Source organism: Myotis lucifugus, unplaced genomic scaffold, assembly GCF_000147115.1.
Source record: "Myotis lucifugus unplaced genomic scaffold, Myoluc2.0 scaffold_96, whole genome shotgun sequence".
NCBI lineage: Eukaryota > Metazoa > Chordata > Mammalia > Chiroptera > Vespertilionidae > Myotis > Myotis lucifugus.
Genome location: NW_005871144.1, coordinates 757,141 through 774,067, shown reverse-complemented (window position 1 = coordinate 774,067; position 16,927 = coordinate 757,141). Strand labels below are relative to the sequence as shown.

The window sequence follows — 16,927 nt, the reverse complement described above, 5'->3', positions numbered from 1 at the left end:
TTTGGCATTGGGTGTGACTAGATCTTATCATTCTCTCTTCCGAACATAGGTTCTTTGAAAGCAGGTTCTTCTAGGTTCCTCTCGCTGCATCCCTTCACATCCTTTGTGTCCTTGTATATAACAGGGACTCAATTAATATTTCTGTGTCTCTTGGGTGATGAATTGAATATGTTCAAGTCAGATAACTGCATTTTGCCTCTTCTGCAGCAGACAAAGGGTGCTTTGCTGAATGTCCGTGATTGCGTTGAATGCCCATGTGTGGGGAAGTGGCATACAGTACTTTGATCCTATATAGAAGGAGATCGAATGTGGATAATGAGACTTTGGTTCTTTGTCTTTGGTTTCGATTTGACCTTCTTGCTTCACTGAGTCACGGTGTTCGCCCTTTGGCAGTAGGCACGTCACTGAAGTCTGAGACTGTCCCTCAGACTGCTTCTGACACTGTAGCTGAATTTCCCATCACACTTACAGCCAGTATTGGTCATAAAATTTCAAGAACACGATAAAAGTCAGTTGGTTTGTAGTTGACATTGAAATTAACTTTCTCTAACCTAAACCAGTGAAAACTAAAATGCTCCTCACCACATAAAAGTTTTGCTTTCGCTGTGTTCAAACCCCTCCCACCTTGTCACAGCACAGTCATTCAGAGTCTAGTTTGGGGGCGGTGTGGTTGTATCTCAGTGGTGTATGACCCACTTTTTCGTACCACTTAATTACCCGTGTCTTTACAACACTCGTCAGAAGTCCTGACGACAGTGGACTATAACCCCAAACAGGTTTCTGCTACGTCTGATCAGCGCTGCTCTAGAACCCTGCGTTATCGGAAGAAGGAGTCAGCTCTGCAGGGCGTGCGTTAACTACCAGAGGATGACAGAACACTTCCTCTAGTTTCTGGATAATGAGCAAGCACACAGGTAAAGATGCCTTTCTCAGCGTTGACTCCTTTTGTGCCTTCATTATCGTGTTGACCTGACTTTTACGTATCCATCGCTGCCTGCAGATGCGTTCTGTTGTGTTTTGCAGAGGGCTGAGAGGAGCAAGCATTTAAATTGGTTCCTTGGGACTTTAATAACTTAACTTTTCATTAAAAGTCTAAAGAGGTAATGATGGGAAATGCCCTCATCTCTTCCTCTCTGTGGCCCTAGAAAACTTCTTCTTTGTCATTTTTTTTTTCTTATTTTCTGTCAAAGTGCTTGTCTGTCAATATCAGCTTCTTTCTTGGCAGCGATGGCCATGCGGGTGCTGCTGGATGAGCAGCAGGGGGTGGGTGGGACTGGACGGAGCAGAGAGAAGTGCAGAGGTGCAAGGGATATGATGGCCCGGGATGCTGTACCCCAGGGAGCAATGTGCTGCAGCGAACTAAGAGCAGGTTTAAGACAGTGATACTAACCTCATGTTGGCAAAATCACCCCGATTCTGTTTCAGAAATGTTTGCTTCTGATAATCACGTTTGTACATTTGAAGGACCTCTCAAACTCTGTCATTGTTTCCAAAAATAATGTTGTAGGTAGTGTCTTTCTGAATTTACCGACACGTTTTGGGGTGCATGTTTTCACTGAAAGCTGGCTGGCATGTGGCCCGTGGCAGGGTGGTGCCCGTGCTGGGCGGATCTCACTTGCCTGTGCGCCGAGTGACACACCAGCGCGGGGTGTTTGAAAATGCCCATAGATAAGTCAGTGTTGTTTTCCCTGAAAGTCCTGATGCAGAAAAAGAATGAAAGTACAAACACTAACTGGAAAAAATGTCACACATTTTAGCCACTTTGCATCCCTTGTTAGTACAAACCCTGGCTTGGGTTTTTTTTACATTGTGAACTTGTGCGGTAGGTGGAGCAGTGTGGGTGGCCCAGAAAAAGTAGTGGTTAGAATAAGATTTTCCATTTATTGCCCTTTGTGCCCGGCTAAAAATAAGATTCATACAAATCAGAATATGTAGTGCAAGCACAATCACTCTGTTAATTCTGATGCCTGGCTTGCCCACATCTTTGCATCTGTCTGGTAAGTGGTGCATTGGGAAATAAATGTGTCTAAGTAGCAAAAGGCATCCAGGGTTTTGCGCTGTTGTCTGCATGTGATCGTGTATCAGCATTCTCCCCTTCTGAAGGAAGAAAGACACAACTCATACATAAACAAATTGTGCCGGTGGAAGTTTGGGGGGGAAAAGGTGATAGAATCCTTGAATCGTTTTGTAAAAAGTAATTGCCTTGTTTGAAATGCTGTTTTACAACCTCCATCTTCTGGGCTCATTGTTAGAAAGTCGCCTCTTGTAGACTCAGAACAGCAAGGGAAGGATTTCGTGGTGATGTTGCCGAGAGATTGGAAAACTCTTTTGCTTATGTTGGAATGGGGTGGTGGGGAAGGGGGGGGCGTCAAGGATGAACACAGGTCTGCCCTGGAGGACCCTCTGTGGACACAGATGTGGAGGGGCAGTTAACCAAGTAAAAACTCCCCTTCAGCTGATTGCTGGGTCTACTGCAACCACAGTAAAAGCATGTCAGTTTGTGGCTAAAAGAAACACCAAAGAGAGGTGGTGTCCGCATTCACAGGGAAATTTCTACCTTCGTAATCCTAGTGAGGGTGCTGTCCCCATGCCACGGGCTGAATGGCTATGGCATTTCCAAAGAAGGAGAAGTCTGTTAGTGCACTGAGCCTTTCAGTTTAATGTAATTTATGAAATAAGATGAGTCCAGAGGACAGTCATTCCAGAAACCTCTGGAAATTGAAGACTGCAAATCCCATTTCTCTTTGGTGTCTCCATCTGGGGCAGACAGTGAGGCGTGGTGGTTACCGAGAGACGAGCTTTGGAAGAAAGGAGTCAGGATCAAATCTTAGCTTAGCTACCTGCTGGCCTTGATCTATTTTATTTAACCTCTTCTAGACCTAGATGTCCTCATTTGAAAATGGGAAAAGGGATAGTACCTACCTCATAGTATGCTTGTGAGGATCAAATAACAAATATGAAGCACAAAACCAGCGCTCAGAAAAATGATGGTTATTTTACTCTTATTTCTACTGTTGCATCACAAGAACATGTTGGGGGATTTTAGGGCACTTGGGGGCTCCATTCCCCTCTATGCTTGGAGTACAGATTTTGGAATTAAATGAACACAAGATCAGCCTCTCCTTCATTGTTTCTGGATCAGAAGGTTAAAGGTCATTTACAGAGTAGTTGGGTTTTTCATACATTGCTAATGCTATCTATCTGGAGGGTCATTGTTTAATTTTGTCATTAAATTACACCATGTAAACATCTGTTTTCTTTTTTGTGTTAACCCTCACCCAAGGATATTTCTTCCATGGATTTTTAGAGAGTGGAAGGGAGGGAGGGGCAGAGACAGAGAGAGAGAAACATACCAGAGTCAAACCCAGGACCCTTCAGTTCACAGGCTGACGCTCTATCCACTGAGCAAAATCAGCTAGGGCAACCTCTCTTTTCTTTTAAGATTAGTACTGTGTTGAACATACTCGGTTATTTTTACTTTCTCACATGTTTTTTATTTAAACATGGGTATTTCAGTTCTAACATCTGTGCATGTTAATTGTGGTATCCTCTGATGTACATTATGAAAAAGAAAGCACTAATGTTGTAATCAAGTAAGGTTTTAAATATTTCAGGTGGGCATGGGTAAAACTTCAGGGGCAATTAGCTTCCATGGTGGTACCATTCCCTCCAGAAAGCATTGCATCTGCTACCATTCTGGTTACAGATCAACCCAGGTGCTGGCCAGCAGAAAACAACTACTGCTTCTTTTACTTTGTATTATTTTTGCAAATTGTTTTATGTTTAATGTAATGTATACCTGCTCTTTTAGAAGTCTTTTTCTGCCCACCAAAACTTTATGTTAAAAAGCAAATATAAAATATCTAAAACATAAATGATAATATTAAATATATCAATTGCTTTTTTTAAATTTCTTTATTAAGGTATTACATATGTGTCCTTATCTCCCCATTACCCCACTGACCGCCCCCTCTCATGCCCTCACCCCTCTGGTGTCTGTGTCCATTGGTTAGGCTTATATGCATGCATACAAGTCCTTTGGTTGATCTCTCACCCTTACCCCCACCCTCCCCTTCCTTCCCTCTGAGGTTTGACTGATCGATGCTTCTCTGTCTCTGGATCTGTTTTTGTTCATCAGTTTATGTTGTTCATTATATTCCATAAATGAGTGAGATCATGTGATATTTATCTTTCTCTGACTGGCTTATTTCACTTAGCATAATGCTCTCCAGTTCCATCCATGCTGTTGAAAAAAAGGCAAATATATAGTATGTTTCATAATAAGGTCATCGTTGCTAGCATCCCTTAACTTTTTCGGTTAACCTTTAGAATTAGATGCTAAGAGCTCAGATCAGACTCTTCAGCATCCTCCAGGACCTTCCTGGGATGCAGTGTCTTCATTTATCAAATTAAAAAAGAAATCATGACTACACCTTGACTTCCCTCACCTGGGATCTGGCAAGAAGTGATAAATGAGACCAATAAGCCAAGGAATTAAAACGCAGTACAGATATGAAACAGCGATGGCTTGGCTTTGTTAATTGATATATTTTGCTAGCTTTTTTCAAAATTTCTCTCCATGTTTTCCTTTTCGTAGTCTGTTCTGCCATCCCAATCACAGATACAACTTCTGATTTGTAATGTATATATTAACACCATCATCAGATTTCCTGGGTTTTTAATGTTAGGACCCCTCAGTCTGGGTGGGGACGGTTCTCAGGTCAGCTCTGCCGGCAAGATCTGTCTTTTATTAAAACGATCCTTTCAGTGCACCCAGACAAGCCTGCTTTCTGCATTTGTTCTGTTGAGTACAATGGGAGAGCAAATCATTCTAGGTGACTAACCAGGTTCCCAGGATTGCCAAGGCGGTTTCCATCCTCTCTATGAACACATGCACTCGCTGCCCATTGCCTTTGCCTGCCTTACTGCCCTTTGCCACAGGCTGAAGTTGCTGTAGAAATCATAGGCAAAAGAAGGTGATAAATTAGGCTCTGGCTGTGATTCCCTCCCACGTCTTCCTAAGGAATGACAGAGATCCAGAAACGCATCCCATTGATATATACCGTGTGCCTCTTCCTACAGTTTTAGCCTATCCTTCATGTGCAATTGGAAGGTACTGCCGGGCCAGCCTCATTATTCCTTTGGTTGAATAATGTAAAGCATTTGCAATGGAGATTTACTCTAATGATGTAAGTGCATGTCCGCCTTGCTGGCTTAATGCACTCAGTCATGGAATGCTTTAGAGTTTTATTGCTAATGGATGGATCCCCAGGAAAATCGAAATTTTCAAATAAGATTGACATTTGGAGTGAGAAATATAAATCTAATGAGAACATTTCAACCCAGGTTTGTAATTAGGGCTGAATGGAGTAAATTTGAACACGTGCACCACAGAAGGGCACCGCGGAAGGTGGAATTACGCGCTCTGCCGTGAATGAGGGATGAAGGCCGATGTATCAGTGTCAGGCCACGACACTGTGGAGTATAAATGATACTGTCACCAAGTGCTGCACGGGGTACCCAGGGAATTCCACTCCAGTAAATTACATTACTTAGGCAGACCTGAAGGCATTGTGTCGGAATGCGGGCGGGGAGAGAAGGCTGTCAGCGCCACGCGGAAGATATTACAGTACAACTGGCTGCAGGGCTGGTAGTGCCTGCTTCCTGTCTACCTGGCTGTTTTGTATTCTTCTTGGTTAATTAGTTTTCAGAAGTTACCAATGTGTATGTGTGAAAGCACACTGTGTCTGCTTGGGGTGTAGGTTAACTATGAGGGAATAAATATAAACTGGTTAGTGTTGGGTTCTCGTTCTCTCTCTCTCTCTCTCTCTCTCTCTCTCTCTCTCTCTCTCTCTCATTATTTGTAGCTGGGTGACATTAGATGTTCACTATGAGCTTGCCCTGCTTTTCTTTTTGTCGGGATCCAACATATATCATTCCCTCTATAGCATTGTTTCTTTTTGAACCCTGCCTTAATAAGGACATATGTGTCTTTAGTCCTCCCCTACCCCTTATTTCCTCTCATCACCTCCCACCCCCCTTGAGGGAAACAAGTTGTGCCAATGCATAACATTGCATTTTGTGATAGAACTCAAAGAACAGCCTATGCCTAGAGAGCAATTTGTGGAGAAAAACTATTTGTTTTCACTTCTATTTTCTTTTATCCCTGCAGTGAAGCCAGGCCACCCGTTTTGGTTGACTTGTCATGCCATCTCTGAGATAGCACTAGGGAAAGAAAACCAGAGCATTGATTGTACCGCTGCTTTCTGTGTCACTGAGGGCGTGCTAGTCACCTCTGTCCGGTGTGACTTCCAAAGCCAGTTCTTGAAAAAGCCAGTACCTAGCACTCTGGAATTAGTCATGCTCACTTCTCAACCGGAAAGTACGTGTCCTCTCCTGAATGAATAGAGATTTGAAACAGCATCCATGCTGACTTTCTTAAATGTGTGTTACACTCTGTCCTTAGTGAAACAAACCTGGTCAGCATCTCGGATGATCTGTCATCAGAGAGAGCACATGGTTTTCTGCAGATGTCTCCGTAAAGGTCCCTAATGGCAGCTTTGGAACAACCTTTCTGAAACAGGTCACAGATAGACAGCAGTGAGAGTAATATCTTGGATTTGACTTTCATTCTTTTCAAAATAATACTCTATTCATTTCAGGGTATCACAATTTAGTCTTTATTTTGTAGCCAAAGTTACAGTCTTATTTTATTCACCCAAGCATGAAGCATAAAACCAAGATACTTGGAAAACTAGTTTTGGGGGAGAATAGGAAAAACCTTGGTTAGAGGTAAGATAGTTAATATTTCTGTTTTATGTAAGATACCATCACCTCTTTAATTTTCTCTCTTTACCTTCTTCCACCCAGTCCCCCATACCTCCCTCCCCTCTGAGATCTGCCAGTCTGTTGCATGTCTCCATGCCTCTGGTTCTATTTTGTTCATTAGATTCCTCATATAAGTGAGATCATATGGTACCATCACCTTTAAAATGTTGTTTGTTGATGATTCTAGGATAATAGCTAGGGGTAAGATGCATGATATGAAATGTCTTCCTGCCATGTGCCATCCTCAACATAGAAAGAATATGCTTATAGACTTCGCTTTATTTAGTAGAGTAATGCCAAACGTCTGGGACTCGTAGCTGTATGGGAAATGAGTGTCTCTCCCTAAATAAACTCACTAGAATTTTTCCCTTTTTAATTATGTTCATTTTTATGGTAGTATGTGCCTTATATATATTTTCTTTTTATCCATGACATCGATTGGGAAATCACATGTGTTTTGTCATTTGACACAATAGTACACATGTGACATATTCCTTTGTCCTGGCCTGTCAAAGGACAGCATGCTGACAGACTATGACTTGGAGTTTTTCTGAACTGAATTCTGATGGAAGGAATTTAACAGCGTATAAAGTAGAAATGGTTTGGATGTTCCTCCATTCGGTAGAGGGTCCTTTGTTCCCAGCTACCCCCCATGTCTGACTATAGTCTCTTCTTGTTCTTACATTAAAATTGGAAAGGGAGAAAGGAGGAGCTCCTTAGGAGAAATAGGTCTTTGGAGAATTGTGAGTGCTCATTCAGAAGCTATTCTTAGTTCTGACAAATATAATGAACTTGAGCTTTGAGTCCTGCCCAGTCTCCCATTGATCCCAGCATCAGCACCAACTCTCCACCTGATGTTTTCCCCAAAGACGCTGTGTTTGTCCCTTAATATTCTGAATGGGAGCACCTTCCAAATAAAACACATCTTGGAAGGAATTGGGTCCTGTTGCCCAGCAGCCCTGCCTCTTTACAAAAACCATCCCAACTGGATGATTACTGATTGTCCTATTAAGTGCTTCTATTTTGCATTACCTTAAAGTCTGCTGTAAGAAGAAACTTTTCCATAGGCCTTGATTGACTTGTCAAAAATCAACCCATTCACATTAGCACTTCACTTACATTATCATTATAGTGTTTCCAACTGACAACTACTGCCACACACTGCCACGTTGGAGTTCCCAGTGCTGCAGAAAGAGAGACTTTTGTTCTGATTTGATGGGGGGAAAATGCAAACAACAACACCAGCTCTACCACGAGAGAGCCCATAAAGCCGCCTTGAAATGAACAATAAGGTCATTTGTTCGCATATGACATAAGGATATAAGAATTTAAACAATAAGACCTCTTGTGAAATGTGGCAAAATACGCACCACAAACGTGAAGTTCTCTGTCTCAGAGAAAGCAGTTTTCACATGGGCTTCAAAAAATCCATTAACGTATAAATCACCCTTAAAAAAAAAGAAAAGAAAATCACTTGTCTTGCTATTACATTAAAGCAATTTGTGTTCTATGGAAAGCCAAAATGCATTCACTTATATAAGTACATGCACTGTAATTTTTTTAACAGTACTCTATTAAGAAATGTTGTGCCTCTTCCCTCCTTCACCTGAAATGGGAAACTCATTGTTTTATCAAGAACCTCCTTCCTTTGGATAATATTTATTTCTTCAAAAATTCTTCCAATTACTTGGATTCAAGATGAAGTTTTAAAGCATGTTAATCATGCTGTAAATCCTCTGGCATTGGTGGAGCATAAGGAGGAAATAATCCTGCTTTGAAGGGAAATATTAATTGAATTTTCTACTTGTATTTGAAACCTATCCTTTTTCGCATTGTGCCTTTAAGAAAGGCTTGGTATATTTGCAAACCCCAGCAGGGCTATGGCAGAAAAAAGCAGAGATTTTCTTGTCTGCTTGGGTCAGGATCTCTAACTAACAACGCCCCTAAATTGTTCCTATTTTGATGACTCAGATGTTTAAAATGTGACCTACCAGGAGAAGTAGGGTGGGAAAGACCACAATTTAACTGACCAACGGTGCCCCATCGAGCTAACTTTGTATTCAACTCTAAAGACTTTTAAGTATTTGCAGATGGTTATATATACAGCATTCTTGCAGAATCCTCCTAATGGAAGAAATGTTTTATCTCTATCTCTGTTGACAGAAAAGATTGCCTACTGATAATTGCTTTGCTTAAGTGTCTGATAATATGCCAGGAATGAGAGCATTCTGTGTTAGGTCATCTTTAATTATGCATGTACCACCTGTCAGTTCTAAATCAGAACCAGATTAGATCCTTCAGGAGTCAGTTGTGGGGGGAAGGGCGGTTGGAGGGAAGCTGGGGTGATCTCTTTTAGAAACAACAAAAATAGCTAGTAGTAAACATGGCTTATAACCTGCAGCTTTTTAAAGGAGCCTCATCTTCATTGTTCCTGAGCTGGAATAAACTATTGGTACATCTGAAAACTGAAATGTTGCCCAGGCTACCTCAAGTGAAGATAAATTACTGCAGAGAGGATGGTAGTCCCATCTGTTGCATTTCCTTTTTGTTCCTTCTCATCGTTGTCAATGAGCCAGGGAAAAGCTCAGAAACATTTTTTATAAGCTATGCGAGGACAGGAAATATGTTAACGATGTTAGATTTTATACATTTCAGGGATTTTTTCAGTAGTTGGTTGGCTTTTTTTAGAAGGACAAATGTGGGTTGGAAATCATGCTTGTTACCCTCTGTCAGCTTTTGGTAGTTTTATTCTCACTTTTCAGGGTTGTTTGGGACTTTCTGGTGGGATGTTTAGGGTTCTTTACTGGAGGTTCTTGTTCTCTATTCTATCCTTTGATAGCATGGGTTTGTGCAACAAGGTGTTTCTCTTTGTTCACCTGTCAGAGGTTTAAGGGAAGGCGTGGGTCATTCCACACTTCTCACAGAGGTGGGAGTTGATTGGCCGAGAGGCTGAAGGCAGAGAAGGGACAAGTAGGAGGAAATAGCACGTGGGTGAGTTACCACGCAGTAAGTCTCGTGGACTCCCTTGCGAAGGTGAGAGCCTGTCTGCTCTGCAGCCTGAGAACACTGCCTCAATCAGTGCTTGTAAATAACTGTAGAAACAAGAATTTGGCTAGAGCCACTGGAGAGAAAAACAGATCCGCTGATAAAGGGACAAAGACCTCTGACCCCTTGCAGTTCTGCCTGAACACCTGGTCCAGCCCATGGTTCTGAAGAACCCCGGGCTGCCTTCTGATACCTGAGGCGCCACTTGCCTTTCTACCCTCATCAAACAGTCCACTGAGGTAGAGGTACCATCTCTGAAAAGAAGAGCAGGATCAAAATACTATGGCTAAAACATTGCCAGTGCTTTGTCTATTTGATGCTCACTTAATACTGGACATATGCAGGTGTTGTATAAATAGCTTCAAACTCCATGCAATGGGTAAGTCTTAAAACAGGAGAACATAGTATATCTCAGGCCTTACCGCGAAGAACATCAGAGAGGGAAGCAAAGCTAGAGAAAATCTGAAGAAAGGAATTGAAAAGGAGAGAAAAGGGGGGTGGGGCAGTACTTCCATATTCTCTCATGCCAGCTCATCTTTGCAAAACCTTTTCCATCTACCTGGAAAGCTCTTCCACCTCGGTCACTCTTCCTTTAAGTTCAAGCATCATCTCTGAGAAGCAGAATTAGCTGCCCCACCTCTGTGATCCCGGACTGCAATGCCTGCCTCCCTCGGAGCACTTAGCATGCCCCATACTGCACGAGCTTGTTTATTTATCTTTCTACCCCACAAAGTGGTTGCTGGAAAAGCTAACATTATCTTAATTGTGACAGTGGAGTCTCATGCCCAGAGAAAGAGCAGTCATGATTTCATTGGACTCCACAGTACTTAGAGCACATTAAGAGTATTAGAATCAATTTTTGACAGTAAATTTGACCAAGGAAATAGATAAACTTGAATACTTCATGAACAGGGATCAGGAATGGAGAAGCCATCAGAGAGTATCTTATAACCAGTGGTTGCAGAAACTGAGGAAAGTTAGTCTGGAGAAGAGAAAAAGAAGGGAAGACACAATCGCTATATTTAGGTATATGGAAGACTTTGTGATTCTAGAAAAAGCAGGACCAAAAGGTAGAAGTTATAGAGAAAGAGATCTGGGCTCAGAACAAGAATTTTCTTGCAGCTAGAGCTAGTGTACCGTGGAACCTGTGGGAGCTTTAGGGCCATTTGGGAGCTGTTAGAGACAAAATTTCCACCCTGCATGGGAGCACAAATCAGATAACGCCACCATTGTTCTTAAAGCTCAGAATATCCTGCTGAGTCCCAGTCAGGATGACCATGGGATATGAGCCCCAACCTCCATGTCCTCATCTTCCCACACGTTATTGGCTGAAATTAGGGATTGAGGAGTCAGGAAGCTGGTGACTTCCTCATGGAGTCTGTACAGTGAAACAGAAGGTGTTGGATGTGTCCCAGCTCCCATGCATCCTGGCCTCCGGCTAGCCGTGTGACTGGGGTGGCTCCTTCCAAGCCTCCAAGCCTCCACTTCTTGACATGTAAAATGGAAATAATATTGTCCACTTCAAAGAGTTGTTCTGAGGCTTAACCAAGGTCGTGGGGTCCTTTATGGGCAGCAGTGTGCTGTCCGGAGCCCCAGCTCCACCACTGGTAGGCTCTGACTTCAGCAGTACAGTGGACATAGCTGCCTTCCGTGCGGGGTTGCTATGAGCTGCCTGACTAAAGAGGTTGATATAAAAGCACCCAGCACTGTGCCTGCCACAGAGTAGGTATCGCTGATTACCAGTCTCAGTTCACCCTCTGGAGCTGGAGAGACCAGGAGAAGGGAGTCCTGTCTCACCCACCTCTGCTGGTCAGGTCCTCAGAAGGTTCTCTTTTACCTGCTGGTGCTCATACCCCTCTCCTGGCGCCTGTCATCCCAGCACACAGCCTTCTCCACCTTTTCTCTTTTTTCTCTTTCCTCCTCTACTTCCATCTCTCCCTAACATTCTTTTATTTTCCTCTAGCTAGTTTCCTCTTCAGAGAGAGAGAGAGAGAGAGAGAGAGAGAGAGAGAGAGAGAGAGAGAATACATTCTGAGTAGGCTTATTCTGATGTGCACAAAGTTTAAATACTATTTTCAGTAATCTTTTTGTTTAAAGTGAGGTTTTTGGGTTTTTTAAATTTTTTTTTGTTTGTTTGTTTTTTGACCTCAGTTACAGGGTTTTTTAATTTTTTAAATTATGTTTTTATTAACTTCAGAGAGGAAGGGAAAGGGAGAAATAGAAACATCAATGATGAGAGAGAATCATTAATCAGCAGCCTCCTGCACTCCCCCTATTGGGGATCAAGCCTGCAACTTGGGCGTGTGTTCTGACTTCTGACTGGGAATCAAACCATGACCTTCCTGGTTCACAGGTCGGCGCTCAACCACTGAGCCACACCGGCTGGGCTAAAGCGAGGTTTATGTAGATTTGGATGGGAGAAGGTGAGGCCTTTCTCATTTTCTTCTGAACTTGCTTGAGGTTCTTTTCTTTTTAATGTTAACATCTTCCCATCCTTCTCTCTCTTGGGCTTATAGTCATTAACTTGCCAGACATAGTAGTTGAGTGTCTTTATGACGTTGCTGGAGTTAGGGGAGTGCACTCACAGGGAATCTAACCCAAATATTAACTCAGAGCATATTGCTAAATAAAAAGCTCTAGAATTTAATTTGCTTCTCATTCCCATCCTCTCCCACTGAAAGTGGGCGCTGAAACAGAAAAGGCAATGGACTGGAAAGGGACTTTCAACCCCTTTACTGAGTCAGAATTGGAATACTGTCATCCAGATTCAGATACCTCATCTATCCATCCATCCATCCATCCATCCATCCATCCATCAATCCATCATCCATTCCATGTTCAGGAAGCAGGTCCAATTCTGAGACCCAGCGTGAGGTCCTGGGCAGGCACTAGGCGAGTGATAAGCTCCCTACCCTCAGCCTTTCTCCTATCTACTCTGCTCTCTCAGAAACTGGAACAGTGGTTCATTTCTTCTGTACGTCTGAGTTCCCAGCAATCCTCACAGGGCCTAGGTCAGTCAATGTGGAGTGACAGTAAGAGCTGGGAGACGGAGGGAGGAGAAGAATGAAGGAGGGAGAATAGTCAAGGGAAGAAAGGAGATTGTTTGATCTATAGCCAGGATGTGTCACGCTCTCAGTGCAGTTTAATGATTGCAGTGAGAATCCAGGGAAACAGCACTATGTATGGAAATTTAAATAAAGTTTACAGGGAAGTGATGCTAATTATCCTCATCCATGGAGAAGTCAAAACGGAAGCTGTACCTTATTCTCTGGGTGCATTCCCCTAGAACACACATTTTTCTGATTTTTCTTACACTAAGCTGTGTTGCCTTTTATTTAACAGTGGTTCTCAACCTATAACAAAGAAACAGAATTTCCAGAGGATGAGGCCCAGAAATCAGGATTTTAAAAAGACTCCCAGGTGATTTTAATATGCAGCCAAGGTTGAGAACCACTGATTTAGCAGAAGAATGCAGCTTTTCCCCTCTAGTCATTTCTGATTTTTAAATCAGAAACAGAATTCTTTCCTTCCAAGGGAAAATAAGAGAATATCTACTTCTTCCCTTCTCCCACTGATCATGGTGTTACTTGGGGCCGTTGCTCGGGAAGAGCACTAGTTCTGGGGTCAGCCTGTGACTCAGCAGCGCAGCGATTTGCTCACCTCCCTGGACCTCGGTGTCTTCACCCGGGCGCGGAGCAGTGCCTGCCTTGTGCGCGCCCCTGGGTTATCCTGACGATTACGTGAGAATAGATTTTATAGGAAAGCACTTTGACAACAAAGGTGCTGAATACGCTGGGAATTTTATGATGAAATATAAAGATGTCAGCTTTATTGTTTTCACAGTACATTTACGTGTTGCGTAAAATCTTAGCATAGCACTTGAGGTCATTTGCTTTCTGCTATACAGTCGAAGAAACTTGCAACATCCTAAAAGAAAAAGAATCTTCTTCTTTTTTCCAGGAAATTCTGTGGACCTTTGCCTTGTTCACAAATACATATATGATAGTTTTTCATACACCAATGCAAAGATGTTTGAGCTTTCAACTTCCTCTCCGACGGCTTCCCACACCACTGTGCCCCTGCCTTCAGGGCGACCACACTGCCTGTCCCCACCCTCAGACCACCGTCCAGCAGAGGACATAAGACACACAAATAACTGACATGGGTGGCAAGTGACAGGTGCCAATTTATTTGATAGGTAGAGCTGGGAGGAAGGGTATCTCTGGTGGAGGTAACTAACTGTTTGGGATAAGGAGAAAAGAAAAAGCAAGACTCTGAGAACCCTGGTATTGTCTTACCATATAACACCTTGCATTTGTCTTATTATAGCTCAGGATCCTTAAGGACAAGGACTTTCTGGTTTACCACTACTGTGTTCGGTGATGCCTGATTGTGAGCTTACAGATAGTAGCTCTTTGTGAATGGTTGCTCAAGCAACTATGTTCTGCTCCATGTTTTACAAAATTTCAGTCTCAAAATTAATACCCCCATTTTTAAAAAAAACATATTAACTTGATTCTGTACATAAATGGCATTTTGGACCTTTTCAGGGTATTTTTTAAACTCTGGGAAAAAACAAACAAATGCTGACTTCAGGAAGAGTTCTAGAACATAGAACAAGGAGAGTGACTTTGTTTCTACTTGGAGTGCAAATTGAATGCAGTTGAAACTCTCCCTGCACCAGGAGACATGGCTGTTTTCATGTGCAATTTGGCTTCCCTTTCATTGTGTTTAATTAGGTAACAGAAGCTTCTTTTACCCAGCACCCTATATGTACACTGATTTAGCCACTGACGTTATACTTATTGCTGGATTTGCTAGATTCCCTCATCCTTTATTAGAATTTATAAGCTCCGTTAGTGCAGAAATATTTGTTAAATTCCCTGATGTAGTAGGTGCTTAATAAATATTTGCTGAATGAATGTGCCCAGTCCCATTACGGACTCTGGGCTACAATGATGAGTACTGTGTAGTCTTTGCCCAGGAACCCCATAATCTAACCAGGAAGACAAACACATGAAGCCAGCAAGCATTACAGAGTGTGGGAAAACAATGATGAAGATAATGCAAAGAATTTATTTTCTATTATTTAAGGGTTGCTGTCACCTTGAAACAAGAAGCATCAAAGCACAATCAGCCTTCATCACTTATCTGGCCTTCCATTTTGTTAACCTTTGTCTTAAGTCTCATGTGTCCTGGGTGGTAGAGACTCGTGAAAAGCTCCAAGACACAATCTGTGCTCAAGGTTGCATAGGAAATAAAAGTGCACACCCGACTTCTAGGTCAAAGCCGGTCACCATGTAAGAACAGACATTGCTGGTTTGAAATTGTCCTTTCCAGCCTCCTGCCTACTCCAGTTTCCTTTGCACTTCTTCTTCCTCCCTTTCCCCTCTTAAAGGTCAGTTGTTCCGTAGCTACCTGTCGAGTTTCAGCAGCCACCTAAATGCTGAGGACTTGACTATGTCTTATCTTCAGGTCTGACTTCTCTCCTGTGCTTTCTACCAAACTGTCACTGGGGGTTCCTCGGGGAATTCATAATCAATCTGGCCAGATTAGAAACTTGTAATTTCACCCTCCCATTTCCCTCTTGTAATCCTTCCATGTGCACACAGACAGGCCCATGAGTCACTTTTCCCACTGCATGCCCTCCATCCAAGGAGTCCCCAGCCCGTCAGCACTCCCTTGAAGCTCTGGTCCCTGTCCCTCTGCAGTGCACTGCTTCAGTCCTGCACAGCTGACCATCCTGTCTCAGCCTTTTCCCTCCTCCTCTAACCTGTTGTCTACGAAGAGGTCGGAATGATCTTTCTAAAACACAAATAGGAACCCTCACATTCTAAACATCTTAATGTGACCTCTGGTCTCTTGTGACCTCCTGTGTGCTCCTGCGTTTCCCTAGTTTCATCTCCTGCCCCTCCATCTTCAAGTTGAAGTGCCCAGGGCTTAGACATGAAGATGTTCATCTGCCTGCGTTTAGTGTGGGTTTCCCGCACAAATAAGAGAGCTGAGAAGAGGAAGGGCACTTGGGTGGGAAACCTTACAAGGGAGGGTGGAGGTAGGAATCTGTGTGATGTGTTCAAGAGGGACCATTGTCTCACAGAGAGAGGATTTATGCTGGGGAGTAGGAGCTAGAGGTGGACTCACACACACATACCCCTCGCCCTTTGGCCACATCACACTGTTTGAGGTTTCTCTATGTACCCTGTGGTTTCACAGCTTCACGCCTTTGCTGCTCTGTTGGACCCTTTCTGTCTCATCCACCTGGCACACCTGGCAGGCCACCTCCTCTGGGAGGTCACCCCTAACCTAACCTTCCCCCAGACTGTCTCTCAAGCCTGCAAGTGCAGTGATTAACCCACTAACTTCATGCTTATTCTAGATTTGGATTGCTTATTCCTTACTGGATTGTGGCAGATTCATAAATGCAGAAATATTTGTGTTATTCTCTGATGAACCCCCATGTGCCACCACCGTGCCCACATCTGATGCACACACACCTCGTATCACACTATACTGGATGCTTTGATGTCTGTTGCTCCCTGGCTCCAGACTGGAGAGGGGACCCTGTCTCAGGCATATGTGTGGACACACCGTTTGAAAGTGTCTGGCACACAGCAAACAAAGCTCAGTGGAGGTTTGGCTGAGAGGACGAGCATTCATGTTTCATGGTGAATCAGCTCTGCCTTCTCCCTGCCCAGCCTCGCTGCTCACCAGATTCGGTCAGTTCTTCCTCTGCAGCAACTCACACATCCCCCCTTGCCACAGTTCCTACCACCCCCAGGGATGGGCACACGTTACCTCATGTTTGGTCTTACATTCGTTCCTGTTTCCTCCACATCCCTCTGCAGACCTCCCATGGTTTAATCTGTCTTAACCACCACTTTGATCACCTCATTTGCCTACTCAGGATCCTTCAGCAGCACCTCATTACTCACCAAGGAATGTCCAAGCTCCTCACACCCTGGCATTTAGGCCAGTCCACGCTCCGTCTCTGATCTGCTTCCCAGCCGCACTCACACCTCACAGCAGCCAAGCTCAGTTCCGTCACATTCCGAGG

General features: G+C 43.4%; 1 protein-coding gene across 7 annotated transcripts in view; it reads left to right on the top strand.

The window, feature by feature from the left end:
• BACH2 (BTB domain and CNC homolog 2) overlaps positions 1-16,927 on the top strand; it is a 320,912-nt gene that overhangs the window by 197,104 nt on the left and 106,881 nt on the right. For 2 of the 7 annotated variants that reach the window (XM_023756512.1, XM_023756510.1), the window contains one exon: positions 777-914. The exons of 4 other annotated variants lie outside the window; for them this stretch is intronic. The gene's annotated coding sequence lies outside the window, so the exon portion shown is untranslated. Of the gene's footprint in view, positions 1-741; positions 915-16,927 lie in introns of all 7 variants that reach the window. One more of the 7 variants, XM_023756511.1, reaches the window with a different exon arrangement.